This window comes from Dromiciops gliroides, chromosome 4 (genome assembly GCF_019393635.1).
Source record: "Dromiciops gliroides isolate mDroGli1 chromosome 4, mDroGli1.pri, whole genome shotgun sequence".
Taxonomy (NCBI): domain Eukaryota; kingdom Metazoa; phylum Chordata; class Mammalia; order Microbiotheria; family Microbiotheriidae; genus Dromiciops; species Dromiciops gliroides.
The window spans coordinates 490,461,699-490,475,701 of NC_057864.1; positions in this window are offsets into that span (position 1 = coordinate 490,461,699).

A 14,003-nucleotide genomic window follows, 5' to 3' on the forward strand; every position below is an offset into this window, starting at 1 on the left:
AAGTCAAATCAACCCACAAAACCACCTTGGCTGACAGCACATGGCACATTCTGTAGCCCTAGTCCCCATCCCTCTGGAAGGAAGAAACTGGGTTTTCATCATCAGTTTTCTAGAATTAACCTCGATCATTGTGATTAATCTGAGCCCAGCTATCTTTTAATGTTTTCATTTAAAGTATATTGGTCGTTGTTTATATGGTTCTCCTGATTCTGCCTCCTTCACTATGCATTAATTCATATTAGTCTTCCCATGTTTCTCTGAATTCCTCATAGCTTCCTTTTTTGTAATACAGTATTCTGCTACATTCATATATCCCAATTTGCTTAGTCATTCCCCCAGTCAATTGCTACTCTCTCCCTGTTTTGTCACCATAAAAAGTGTGACAAAGTAGATCTTGGCTTTTTTCAAGACTTAGCTCACATTCCACCTCTTCTAACAGGTCTTTCTCCATTGTGCCAAACACTCATGCCTTCCCTTTTGTGACAGCTTTCAGTCTACTCTGTGCATGGCATGGGGGTACCTATCATTTCCATGTGGTCTCTCCCATCAGAATATCTGCTCCTCAAGACCAGGAGCTGTGTAGGTCTTAGTTTGTATCCACAACATTTCACCCTGTGCCCAGCACAGAGAAAGCCCTTGATAAATGCATGGGACCATTCCCTCTACCTTTTGATCTCTTTGGAATGAACTAAATCACAGAATCATTGAGTCAAAGGGGTTGAGCCTCAGAATGCCTTTTCTCAAAAATCCCCAACTGTCTAGCACGATCACAGCTTCAGCCAATTGAACATTAGTGCATGCAGCATTTTAAAGGAAGTTTCCATTGCAGCCCACAATGGGCTGCAGTGTTGGAGGACCAGCTCAGTAGAAACTGTGTTACCAGACCACAATAGTGGAAAGGTTTCTGGGTAGGATCTGAAATATTCACGATGGTTGAGTAAAAAAGCATGCCTAATCAATCTTGACAGATCAATCCCCAGCTGGATTTAAGCTAATAGAGAATGAGGTTGGGGGAAAAAGCGAATCCAAACATTGTGCTGCCATACTTACTCTCCCTCTGGAAAACCTGCTCAATTCAAGCCTTTCGTTCTGATCGCATCTCGTGGCACTAACACATATTTATATCTATCAGTAGCTCTCCTCTATTTGTGTTTATTTTCAGGTCCATTAGGAGTAGGAAATTCAAGATGTCAGCCTAGCTAATAAAAAGGATTTGCCACTAGCCCTCCATCTCCTGCAAGCATTCATTAATAAAATATTTATTAAACACCTACTCTATGCATACCGCTACGGAGGCAAGGATGAATAAGATCCAGGCCTTTTCCCCGGGGAGCTCATGATGCAAGCAGTGATCCCATAGTGTTTTATCGTCCACAAAGAGCTTTGCATGCTTACTTAGCGTGACTGGATTCACATAGCAGCCCTGTGACAATGCAAGTATGTTCTGGATCCTTCCGTGGACCTCTCCTCTCTCTCCTATCAATGCGGTGTGGATTGCAAGGCGCTTGTGGTTCCTCATCTGTGGATGTCCTTGTCTGTGTTCTTGTAAATCCTGCATGGACGTGCATTTGCTGAAAAAGCACTGGTTACTACTGAGTCAGAGGACCTGAGTTCAAACCCCACTCCTGCCATTAAGCTTCATGGGAGAACCTGGGTGAGTTACTTCAACCCCTGGGGCCCATTTTCTCCTCCATAAAATGAGAGGGTTGGACCAAATGGACTTTGGGGGGCTTCCCGGCTCTAGAACTGTAATCTTCTCACAAAAAGAGTAGATAAGAGAGGCATATACATTGAAGACTCCTAAAGATCAGAGGAGGGAAAATATTTCCCAGATTGGGAGTGAGAGGTAGTGAAGGAAATTGGACACAATTCCTATGGGATCTGTGATCTAAGCTGGGCCTTGAGTCAGACTTTCACCAGGTAGAGAGGGTGAAGGTAAAGGTGGAGTAAGGAGAGTAATTCCAGGAATAAATAAGGCAGGAGGAACAGGACAGAGAGGCAGGGAAGTAATTTAGTTTGACTTGTTTGTCCAATAAATGAGAAAATTGGTTTGAGGTAAAGTTGCAGAAGAAAGGCAAGAAGCATAATTGATGGTGAGCCAGACATGGAATCAGTAAAGACTTGGGGTCAGTCCCTGCCCCATATGAGTTTTGTGACTGTGGACAAGTCACAACCTCTCACTATCCCAGGCAACTCTCTGAGGCCACACGTTGCAAGGGAGCTGCTAAGCTGTGCTGGTGGATGGAGTTTCTGTACTGAGAGTTCTCTACACAGATGAAATCAGAGGTCTGAGACCAACTTCCCCATAGCAGAAAGTACAGGCTACAAAAGATGGGGTAAAGTGAAAGTAGTGGAAAGCGTTGAATGCCAGGCTAAGCAATTCAGACTTTCTTGTACAGAAACAGTGAAAGTTTTCAATCAGGAGACTGTGTTTGGGCTCCTCTGGCAACAGCAGGTAAGAGGGCGTGCAGTGGGAGAGAGGGAAGGCAGAGAGAGACCTTGGTGTTGGGTGGAGCCCACAGCTGCCTGCATGGGGAAGGGATATATCCCTGGCCCTGGTCCTTATAGGGACTAGTTTGGGGCATCAGAGAAGTGGCAGTCACTCCACCTAGTGGTGAGTAGAAGTATTGCCATCCTTTGCAAGTTAAGAACAGTCCTTGATGTGGGGCCATGGACCAAGCCAGAGCTGGGGCACAGGTGTTGTCAGTCATCGCTGAAGCTGATGCAGCTGGCCAGGGTGGAGGTTAAAAGGTTTTATGATACCATGTTGTCAAAAAGGGATTGGCTTACTGGGATCATTGCCCAAAGTCCAGGAGTGTAGAGTGGAAGAAGCCTTGAATATGGACTAGAGGGTGTATGTTTGAATTCCAGCATGTCTCCTATGGACTGTGTAATGTCTAGCAAGTAACTTGGTTCTTGGGGCCAGTTTCCTCATCTGTAAAATTAGGGGAATTGACAAAACACCTTCTCAGCTCATATCCAGTTTTAAATATCTATGATCCCATGACCCTAGGAATTCAATCAACAAACTACCCTGGTACACAAATAGTACTTTGTTAACATTAGCGTTACTTTTCTCCTACAATTGCCTTGTGAGGTAGGCTATACAAGTCTTATTTTCCCCAGATCTTACAGATGAGGAAATTGAAGTTTGGAGAGGCTGTCATTTGCTTAAAGGCTCACAGCTAGAAAGTGGCAGAGAAAGGATTTGCTGTTATTGATAACAATTTTATTATTAGATAATAAGAATAAAAACTCTGGGAACAGGATGAGGTACGTGTCGTTTCTACTCATCCTATCTACTGCTGTAGTTATACCAGAGATGCCTTCAAAATAAACTGAGATCCCCAAATGTATATTCAATTCCAAATAGAGTGAGGGAGATGAGCCCCTGATTAATTAACACTACCCCACCTCAGTGGGTGAAATTAAAGGAAACTAAGGAATGGGTAATGAAACAGTCTTAAATAAAGTATAAAGAAGCAATTGTACTTTGTTAACCTTTTAAGAGGTAGAAAATTCTTTAGCCCAATTTGGGATTAGATGGAGATTGGCCATTGGCTGCCTAAAGGAGCAGCCATGGCACTGGGGTACTTTCAAAAAGAAAGAGACATTCTCTGGAAAATCAGCTGGAGCAAAAGACAGTTCTGAGGAGTGGGGAAACTGGGAGCTGGGAAGAGAACCAGCCACGGCCATGGGAGTTAAGCTGCAGAGATGAACAGACCCAAAAAACCCAGGTGAAGAAACTGTCCATCAAAGATCCTGTGCCCAGGACACCATGAGAAGGGAAAGGGTTTGGGGGGCCCATAGTTACAGTGATAGGCTGTGTCCATTTCCTATATGTGTATCTCTCTACCTGTATGCTCTCTGTGGGCGGACTAACTCTTCCCATAAATGTTGCACCCCAGTTTTATGAAAGGAATATTTTATTACAATTACTCATGCTATGCTATTATAGTAAATGTCTTTGCTTTGAGCTAATTTTGTCATCCAGCTATTAAAGGCAAAATAACCTTGAGTATTCACATATACCTTGACCCTGAGTGGTCGTATCCAGCTGGAGGGGTTTGAAGTTGGGGAAGGTATTCTGGGAGGGGTTAATACACAAAAAGCAATCATTTGATCCTCCTGGGCAAGAATCCTCAGAACAGAAAACAGAGAATAGTGGGAGTATGCCATGACCCAGACCTATTTCTATATGAACTCTGTCAAATGAGATGAGAAGAATGAGGTGTTGTTAGTAGCGGTGTTTATTTTTTTTTTCTTAGCTCCATTCAAACAAAGTTGGGAAGACCAAGACTGAGGAAGATCATGATAGCAGCAGCAACCAGGGCTGATCGTTCTAAAGTCATGCATCTCCTCACGAGGCCCAAGGTTTATTCCACTTTGCCACACACGCCCTCTCCCCTGAACCAGGGAAGGAAGCAAATTCAACCAATTTGATGCCTTCAGCATTTATCAAGTGTCTACTGTGTGCACAGAGACATGAAGAAAAGGAAAAACAAACTAACATTGACTTTGGCAAAGGAGATGTTACCTTTAGCTCCCAACCTGGACATTCACAGCTACCCAGCTGAGTCCAACATTAAAGGTAACTCAGGGCTCTCAGCTCCCTTTCTCCTAAAACGGCCCACTGTCTCACTGCGGCTGCAGGCAGGGGCAGCCATCTTTTCTCACTTCCCTTCTTTCCCCTAGCTGGTAGCTCAGCATCTGTTTGCATGCAGACTGTTCCCACTGGCCCACCTGCCTGGCAGTATCCAGTCAGTGATCCCTCAGACAGGTTTGCCTGCGGATTGGTGGAAGTATTCACTTGCCCTTTGATGTGAATGTAGCCACTTGACTTTATCCCTGTCAGAGGTGGAATCAAGGTCTGAACCAGAGAACTCAAATACAAAATCTTTTTTAAAGGGCTTTTAAAGCCCTTCATCACCTAGCTGCCTTCCCTTCCAGGTTCCTCATGCCTTATTCCCTCCTCTTCCCCAACCCCAGTACATTCCATGATCCAGTGATATTGTCTTCCTTGATGTTCCTAGCACAGGATAATCCATTTCCCAGCTCTATGAATTTCATTGACTGCCCCCCATGCCTGAACATTTTTCCTCCTCATCCCTGCCTCTGGGTTTCTCTAGTTTCATTCAAGTCCCAGCTAAAATCAAACCTCCTGCAAGAAGCCTTTACTTATTTTCCCAATTGCTAATGCTTTCCTCTGTAGATTAGCCCCAGTTTGCATGTTATCTCCCCCATAAGGCTTAGGAAGGGGCTGGTTTTGTATTTCCTCATATCCATAGCACTTAGTAGAGTGGCTAGAATACTACAGTAGGAATCTAATAAATGCTTGCTGACATCACATGGAAGAGGGGTTAGAGAGAAGCTGCTTGGCCCCAGAGAACAAAACCAGTACAACTTGTGAGAGCCACAAATTTAGGCTTAATACCAATAATACTGATAACAGTATTGAGTTCTCATTTGGCCTTAACAATAACCCTGTAAATATTTATAGCTGCTCTTTACGTGGTAGCAAGGAATTGGAAGTTGAGGGGGTGCTCATCAATTGGGGAATGGCTGGACAAGTTGTGGTATATGAATACAATGGAATACTATTGTGCTGTAGGAAATGATGAGCAGGAAGAGTTCAGAGAAACCTGGAGGGTCTTACATGAGCTGATGATGAGTGAGATGAGCAGAACCAGAAGAACATTGTACACAGTATCATCAACATTGAGTGTTGACCTACTGTGATGGACTAGATTCTTCTCACCAATGCAATGGTACAGAAGAGTTCCAGGGAACTCATGATAGAAGAGGATCTCCAAATCCAAGAAAAAAAAAGAAAGAACGAACTGTGGAGTATAGATGCTAATTGAACCATATTATTTCTTTTGTTTTGGGTGCTGTTGTTTTTTTTTCTATTTTGAGGTTTTGCATCACTGCTCTGATTTTTTTCTCTTGTAACAGGATTAATGCAGAAATAGGATTAATGTTATTATGTGTATATATATATATATGTGTGTGTATATATCTATATCTATATCTATATGTATAGAGATATAGAGACATAACCTATATCAGATTACCTGCTGTCTAGGGGAGGGGGGAGGGAGGGAGAAAAATCTGAAATTGTAAAGCTTGGATAAACAAAAGTTGAGAACTATCTTTACATGTAACGGAAAAAATAAAATACCTTATACATTAAAAAAATAAAACAATAACCCTGTAAGTTAAATGCGATCATTTCCATTTTATAGATGATGCAACTGAGGATCAGAAAGATGAGGAGATGTGTCCCAGGTCACAAAGCCAAGAAGGTCAGAAGTGAAAACCAAAATCAAGTGGAATCAGTTGTTCCTGAATTCAAGCACAGAGAGTTTTGGTTTGGTTTGGCTTTTGACCATACCCTGAAAGCTGCACATTTCAGAGAACTTTATATACATCCCATTTGAGCCTCACTACAATGCTTGGTAGTAAGGACTACAGGTCTTACTGGGTCTCAGTATCACTAGGTATAAAATGATATAGATGGATTAGATACAGGCTTTCTAGCAAATGCCTCCAAAGTCAGAGGATCTGGGTTCAAATTCTATCTCTGATGAAAGCTATTTCTGTGATCACGAACAAATTAGTTGCTCATCAGCCTCAACAACTTACCACAAACAAGTTAGTTGTGAGCTAGCCTCAGTTTCCTCATCTGTATAATGAGGGGATTGGACTAGACATCCTCTTCCAGACCCAGGTGTAGGATCTAGGATCCATCATCTGCATTTTATAGACAAGGAAGTAAGAATTAAGGGGTGAAGAGATCTAGGCAGGGTCACAAAGCTTGTAAGTACAAGAGTTGAGTTTAACTCTAGTCAACTTGACACCAAATCCACCATTATTCCCACTGTGCCATCCTGCCTCTTTAGTTCTCTAGAAAGATAGTGCTAGGTCTTTGTGGAGACTATGGAAATCTTACATATGTGGCAATAAAGAAAGTCCCAGATAGCACCTGGGACTGCCTTCTGCTCTTGGCACATCCACTGGCCAGGAAAGTGGCCTTGGGCAACCTACTTCTGGACTCATCTGCAGAACAACTGTGTTGGCAGCAGGAGCTGCCATGAGTTTTGTGAGAAATTCCTTCATTAACCCATCAAAGTGCAGTTAGAGGATCCCAAATGTCATGCCAATGGTAAAATATTTTTTCAAGATGTCCTTCGGGGGGGGGCAGCTAGATGGCGCAGTGGATAAAGCACTGGCCTTGAATTCAGGAGGACCTGAGTTCAAATCCAGCCTCAGACACTTGACACTTAACTAGCTGTGTGACCCTGGGCAAGTCACTTAACCCTCATGGCCCTGCAAAAAAACAAACTAAACTAAAACAAGATGTCCTTCGGAATATCCATTCTTTGATATCACTTTAGAAACAAAGAACCTAATGGACTTATTTGTGCCCTTCGACATCTCTGTGACTCAGTAAATCCCACCCTGGGGGCTACGGGAGCAAAGACTGTCCAGAGGGTGTGCAAAGACACCAGGAAAGGTAGCCCACAAGGGGCAGGTCAGAAAACACGATGGATTTTGGCTCTTCCTGTAACACATTCTGTTTCTTCTGTCACCTTCGTAACACAGTCATTTCCTCATCTCTGGGTTGCTACCACTTCACTCTCTCATTCTGTTATTAAATTAACTCAGTGCTCAGTGCCTGCTGAGGCCCACAGGGCCATGGTCAGCCAGGTTTGAAAATAGTTCATTTTCCTTCTGCAATTAAAAAGGAAAAACCTGTTTAATTTTATTGCCATCAGTTCCCCCACCCCCACCCCAATGCTTTTGAGACATTGATGAGACTAGAAATGAGTTCATGTAATTAGGCCCAAACTGAACTTTGCTTAGTCATCCATGGAGCCTTCCTGGAGTTCTACAGCCTGCTGTGAACCCCCAAATTGATGTGGACTACAGAAAATGTGAGAGGTAATGTGGCTGAGTGGAGAGAGAGACAGAGACAGAGAGAGACAGAGAGAAGACCTGGGAACCAAGAGACTGAATTTTAGCCCTTCCATGGGCATATCTGGGCTGGAAGGCTGACACTAGGAAAGTTACTAAATGTTTTGGTGCCCCAGGAAATGCTCTATGCCTTTAAGGAGTAGAAAAGATGCCAACCTACATTAAGAGAGTGGGTTTCCTCACCTAGAAACCAAACCAAAACCTCTCTGTGACAAGAAAACAAAGTTCTAACAACAACAACAGAACCCTCCAATATCAGATAAGATAGGGGACTGAAGTGTGCAGTGCCTACCAAGGTAGGAGATGAGGAAGAGGATAGATAAATGATTACTGGACTTCCTCTAAACCAAACAATCACAAGTGTTCTCAACCTACTTCAACTAATTCAACTCAAGAGATTTGTATGGAAAGCAGAATAGTAGGAAAGAAGAACATTAGAAAGGAAGGCAGGGAGGAAGGGAGGGAGGAAGGAAGAAAAGAAAGAAAGGAGGGAGGGAAGGAAGAAAAGAAAGAAAGGAGGGAAGGAAGGAAGAAAAGAAAGAAAGGAGGGAGGGAGGGAGGGAGGGAGGGAGGGAGGGAGGGAGGGAGGGAAGGAAGGAAGGAAGGAAGGAAGGAAGGAAGGAAGGAAGGAAGGAAGGAAGGAAGGAAGGAAGGAAGGAAGGAAGGAAGGGTAATGATTGGAATGATGCCACCCATTGGAGACTTGCTGTGGGAAAGCTCCACCATGAGGAAAATGCCTCAGAGGCATTGTGGCTTTTCCTTGGCATCAGGAAATGACGTTTGCTCATGGGTGCTGTCTATCAAGGCTACCAGCCAATCAACTTGAGGAGCCTCCTATTTTCTGGGAGGAGACAGGAAGGAGGAGAGGGAGCCTGCGCGGAGAGCTCTTGCGCTTTTTGGGTTCCTGACTTGGTGGTGGTGTCGGCAGAGGACTTCACAGGAAATTTGAGGAAAGATAGGAATGCCAGGCTGTTGGAATTCTGTTCTCAATCTTTTTCTTTCTATTTTCTAATAAACCCTTAAAAACCTAAACTCGTTTTTATCAGTGATTTTAGTCAGTTTCCCCCAAAACTGGGGGAACAGATTAGAATCCACATTTAGAATCTTAAATTGCACGGAAGGAAGGAAGGAAGGAAGGAAGGAAGGAAGGAAGGAAGGAAGGAAGGAAGGAAGGAAGGAAGGAAGGGAGGGAGGGAGGGAGGGAGGAAAGAAAGAGGAAGGGAGGGAGGAAGGAAGTAAAGAAGGAAGGAAGGAAGGCAGAGAGGGAAGGAAAGAAAGAGGGAAGGAGGAATGAGGGAAAGGAAGGAGGAAGAGAGGAAGGAAAGAAAGAAGGGAGGGAAAAAGAGAGGAAGTGAGAGAGGAAGTTCACTCTGCCCATGAATTTTTCACACTGGATGTATTCTCCTTTCCTGTGTCCCCTTTGCTGATTTGCTAGTTCCTTCCAGAACCTCTATTTTTTAAAAGAAAAAGGCTGAGCTGATCATCTCTCATTCCTCTCCATCTTTCACTAATCACATTCTGGGCATTCTCTACAATGCCCCACACTCCCTTCACTCTACCCCTCTTTTATGTGCTGTCTTCCCCCATTAGAATGTAAACTCCTTGAAGACAGTAAGTGATTTTCCTTTTTTGGCTTGTCTTCATATTCTTGGCACTTGTCACAGTGCCTAGCGCACAGTAAGTGCTTAATAAATGTTTCTTGGTTTCTTGACTTGGGATAAAGATAGATCCATTGCTTTTAAGAGATTAGTCCAGTTGAAGGATTGGGGACGGGCCCAACTGAGCTTTGAGCCTAGGTCTTCTGCCCAACTTTGTCATTTGCAGAGTTGTTTCTGGAGATTCCCACGGCCAAGCCCACTCAGCTGACACCAGCATTCATTTTTACCAGTCACTTTATAAGCTGTTTCAAAAACCAGGTAGGGGGAAGATTCATTCTGAAGGCAAAGTCACAAATAGAATACACAAAGAAAAAAGAACAGCGTAAAGTCTGGAGATTGCATTTCTCTCCCACTGCTATTTGACTTGTTTGTACTCTGGGGCAGCCTGAGAACAACAGGAGACGTGTTCTCATCAACTTTCTGAAGCATGACGAGGAATATTTACTAGGAGTATTTTTGCACACAGTGAAGCATTTGTTTTTGAGGTTTCTAATGAAGGCGCCGGCCCCAGCCCCTCTGGGTTCACATGCAGCAAGAGCTCACTGCTTCCCAAACCAAAGGACAGCAGAGCAGCACTTCCCTGTGAGTGATGTGGGAAACCCAGTTGCAAAGAGGTTATTTGGGAGGCCAATCAACTAGCCCTTTGTGACCTCAGAGGGAAACCTGAAGGGATCCCTCTATTCACATGTCTCTGTGTGTGTGTGTGTGTGTGTATAGGTTTATACATATATGTATGAATATTCACAGATCATTTTAATGAGGTACAATGGCATAATGAATAGTGTAGCCTTGAAAGATAGAAATATCAGAGTTCAGTCCTGAAACATATTGGCTGTATGACCCTGAGCAAGTCACTTACCTTCTCAGTCTCCCAGGCAACTATCTCAGGCTTCATATAGATGGGGAAAGGAAAGTGACCTTCCTCAGGCTCCACTTGATTATATATCTCCCACCAATCAACCTTTAGTGAGCATCATATGCTTAGGTCAGTATCAGGTCTAAGGAGGATTCATCATCTGGATTATGGGTATACACTCAAGGAGGGGGAACTATTGCTTTGAGTATTGTCAGGCTGCTATGGTGTCCAGATTACTCTGAGACAAAGTCCTCATATTTTTCACAGAGACCCTGAATCCATTATAATTAGAGTGTACAATGTCTGCAGGCTGGGCCTTCCAAAGGATCAGAAATAGGTAAGCCATAGAGTGCGATGCCACTGGGTGTACTTTTTTTTTTTTCAGGGCAATGAGGGTTAAGTAAATTGCCCAGGTCACACAGCTAGTACATGTCAAGTGTCTGAGGCCCCCTGGGTATACTTTTTATGTGGGTATTGCCACTCCTTTACTAATGATGACAGGCTGTCCAGTCTCTGGGCAGTCTTTGGCTGTTTGGACACTGCCATGCTTGGGCAGGGCCATCAGTCAATAATGGGAATGATGACCACAGAAACAGTGGGAAAGATGATGATCATAACAATGGAGATGGAATCACCTTAATGGTGTCTATGGCAACAGAAAGGGTTTATATTCTAGTGATGTGGATGACAAGAATGATGGTTGACATTATGGTGATGTGATAAAAACGTTTTTAACAGTAGGTTAGTGAATACGGAAAGATGCCAGTTTTTAAAGGACCACCCTTTCGGGGAGGAGACCGATGGCCATGCATGGGCTACACACGACAGCCCGGCTGTTAAGCACTCCACTGCCGGGGTGAGAGCTTAAAAGGCAAGAAGAGAACAGAAGTGAGGTCTTTTGGCTCTCCTGGTTCGCTGGCAGGCGCGGCACAGACAGACGCTGACTGGAGTTCGACTCAGCCAGGCTCGCCGTTAACAGCACGTGCCTGATGCAGCCCTCCCCCCCCCCCCAAAGGTGGCCTTGGGCTTTGGTGAGTTTTATACAGAATATAGACTAAGCTTAGACTTAAGACTATTTGTTCTGTGTTTCTACTTTCCTATCCCTCTAATCAACATCACCTTGTAACTACCAAACAATAAAAGCTCTAACTAGAGACCAGAGGCTTCTTCCATTTACTAGTCTGGGAGATAAAGAAGGGAAAGGTTAGAAAGGGGAGGTTAATGCTCTAGTATCCAGTTTTAAATCTCACAATGTCGATGACAATGCTCTTTGTGGAGGTAATTGCGATGATGACAGTGATGATGGAGGTTGTGATGGTGACAGACAATGTGTCACAATGAAGAGCATTAGCTTCAGACTCAGTAACACCTGAGTTCTGGTCCTATTTCTGACATATACTGGCCAGGGGACATCTCTCAGTGTCCCAGGGATGATATGTACTGGCAAAGGGAGTTTCCTCATCTGAAAGTTCTCTAAACCATATATGTTATAAATAATGGCAAAATAACAATAGTAACTGACATTTCTACCATTCTGTAAGGCTTTCAAAGGGATTTACATCCATTATCTCATTGGATCCTCACTACAATCATTCCTATTGTACAGCTGAAAAAAAATGGAGACTCAGGTGCAATGATTTCCTCAAGTTTATATACTCTAATATCTGAATCAGAATTTGAACCCAGGTCTTTCTGATTCCACACCCAGTGTTCTAACCATTATGCCATGTTCATCCTGCCCCTTGAACTGCTCCAAGTCTTCCTACTCCACATTTTACACCCCCCCCCAACACACACACACCTCAGGCATCCAACTCCTGGCCAGGAGGTGCATAAAAGTGTGGCTGTCAACTTGATTCTGAGACTTCATTCACACGTTCATTGTCAGATAAATCAAGGCGGGTCAATAGCCATGTCGAACTTAATTACCTCATCTGGAGAGAGTGTAGGTCCCCTAAAATGGATTCCATAAGAGTATGGATTGTCCATTCCAATCCTTTTCTTGGGGCTGGAAGCAGCTCTCTCATTCCTTCATGGCCCTTGTCCCAGATGGAGCTAGGGGATATGGTGGATAGAAATATTGTCTCAAAGGCCAGGGAGCCACTAGCCAAGAAGGGCTCTTCTCAATGAAGCAGGGGTGACCCAGTTGGTATCCTGTTCATCTAGGTGGGATACCAAGAAGGCTACCTTGGCCCACACCATGAAGAATCCTTGGCAGGGGAGGGCCATCCCCAGAAGTCTACTGCTAAATGCTCAACAATCAGCTTTCTGAAAAGGCAAAGCACACTTTTCCATTTTATCTGTATTATCAACATTTTCTCCATCACTTTTAGGTCTAGATAATCAACAGAACAATACAGCAAGACTTGTTGGGCTTCTCAGTTCAGGGAAGATATACAGTGAGCTAGGAAGCTAACCATTTGTTAGAATGGGTTTATCTCCTCTAAAGTTTGGCTCTTGTATAGCAACTACTTGTGTTCTGTGCAGGGATGGCTGGGTTGGGGAATGGTAGGCCCCTCCCCATATAGGCAATGAGCTCATAGAGGGGCTTTAAGAAAGGTTCCGCTCCATACCCAATGCATGAATGTTCTCTAAAGCCTCCCTGAAAGGTGCTTGTACAACCCCTGCTTATTAATGGTGAAGGCAGTCCACAATGACTTGTCATAAACAGACCATTGAATGTAAAAACTGTTTTCATAAGAATAAGGGACAGGGCTTTTCTCCTAATTCTCTTGGAAAAGATTTGATTCTAACCTATTTGTGTAGGTGGCTTTTTTTTTTTTTTTGCAAATGCACAGCAGCTTTGGATATAATGCTGGAGAACCATGAGAAAAACATAAATAAAGGCAGGATTTGCACTGCAGCTGGATGCCACTGCTGAACCTAGAGCTGAATATTAAACATGTCTGTCCAGCACTGTTTCCTCTCATGATGGGAAAGCTGGCAGTGGCCAAACCTCTCCGCCAAGAAGAAAAACACTGAGAAGCAAACATTCCTAGGGCATTGTAGGGGGTGGGCTCCAGACAAGGAGATGCATGTGTGTGTCCACGTGGTGGGGATGGGTCACTCATTTCTCAGAGGACCAGCAACTACTACAGATCACGTGAATTGGTGCTCCTGGTCAAGGAGAAATCAGTTTCTGGCAGCAAATGACTTTTCTCTACAGTTTTCAAGTGTTTATGGGGAGAGGGGAGAATTGTAGGGGGTGGAGTTTAAAAGGAAACTAACAGTAAAGGAAGATGAGACAGGAGTAAAATAATTGCAAAAATGGTAAGGATGTTTAAAGGGTTGTTCTGAGGAGTTAGTTCATCAAAGTGATACAGAGGGTGCTGCAGAAGGAACATAGAAGAAAGGAATCAAAGCTGTCTATAATCATGAAAAAATGCTCTAGATTACTATTGATCAGAGAAACACAAATTAAAACAACTCTAAGGAATCACTTCACACCCATCAGAGGGACAAATATAACAAAACCAGAAAATAGTGGATGTTGGAGGGGATGTGGGAAAGCT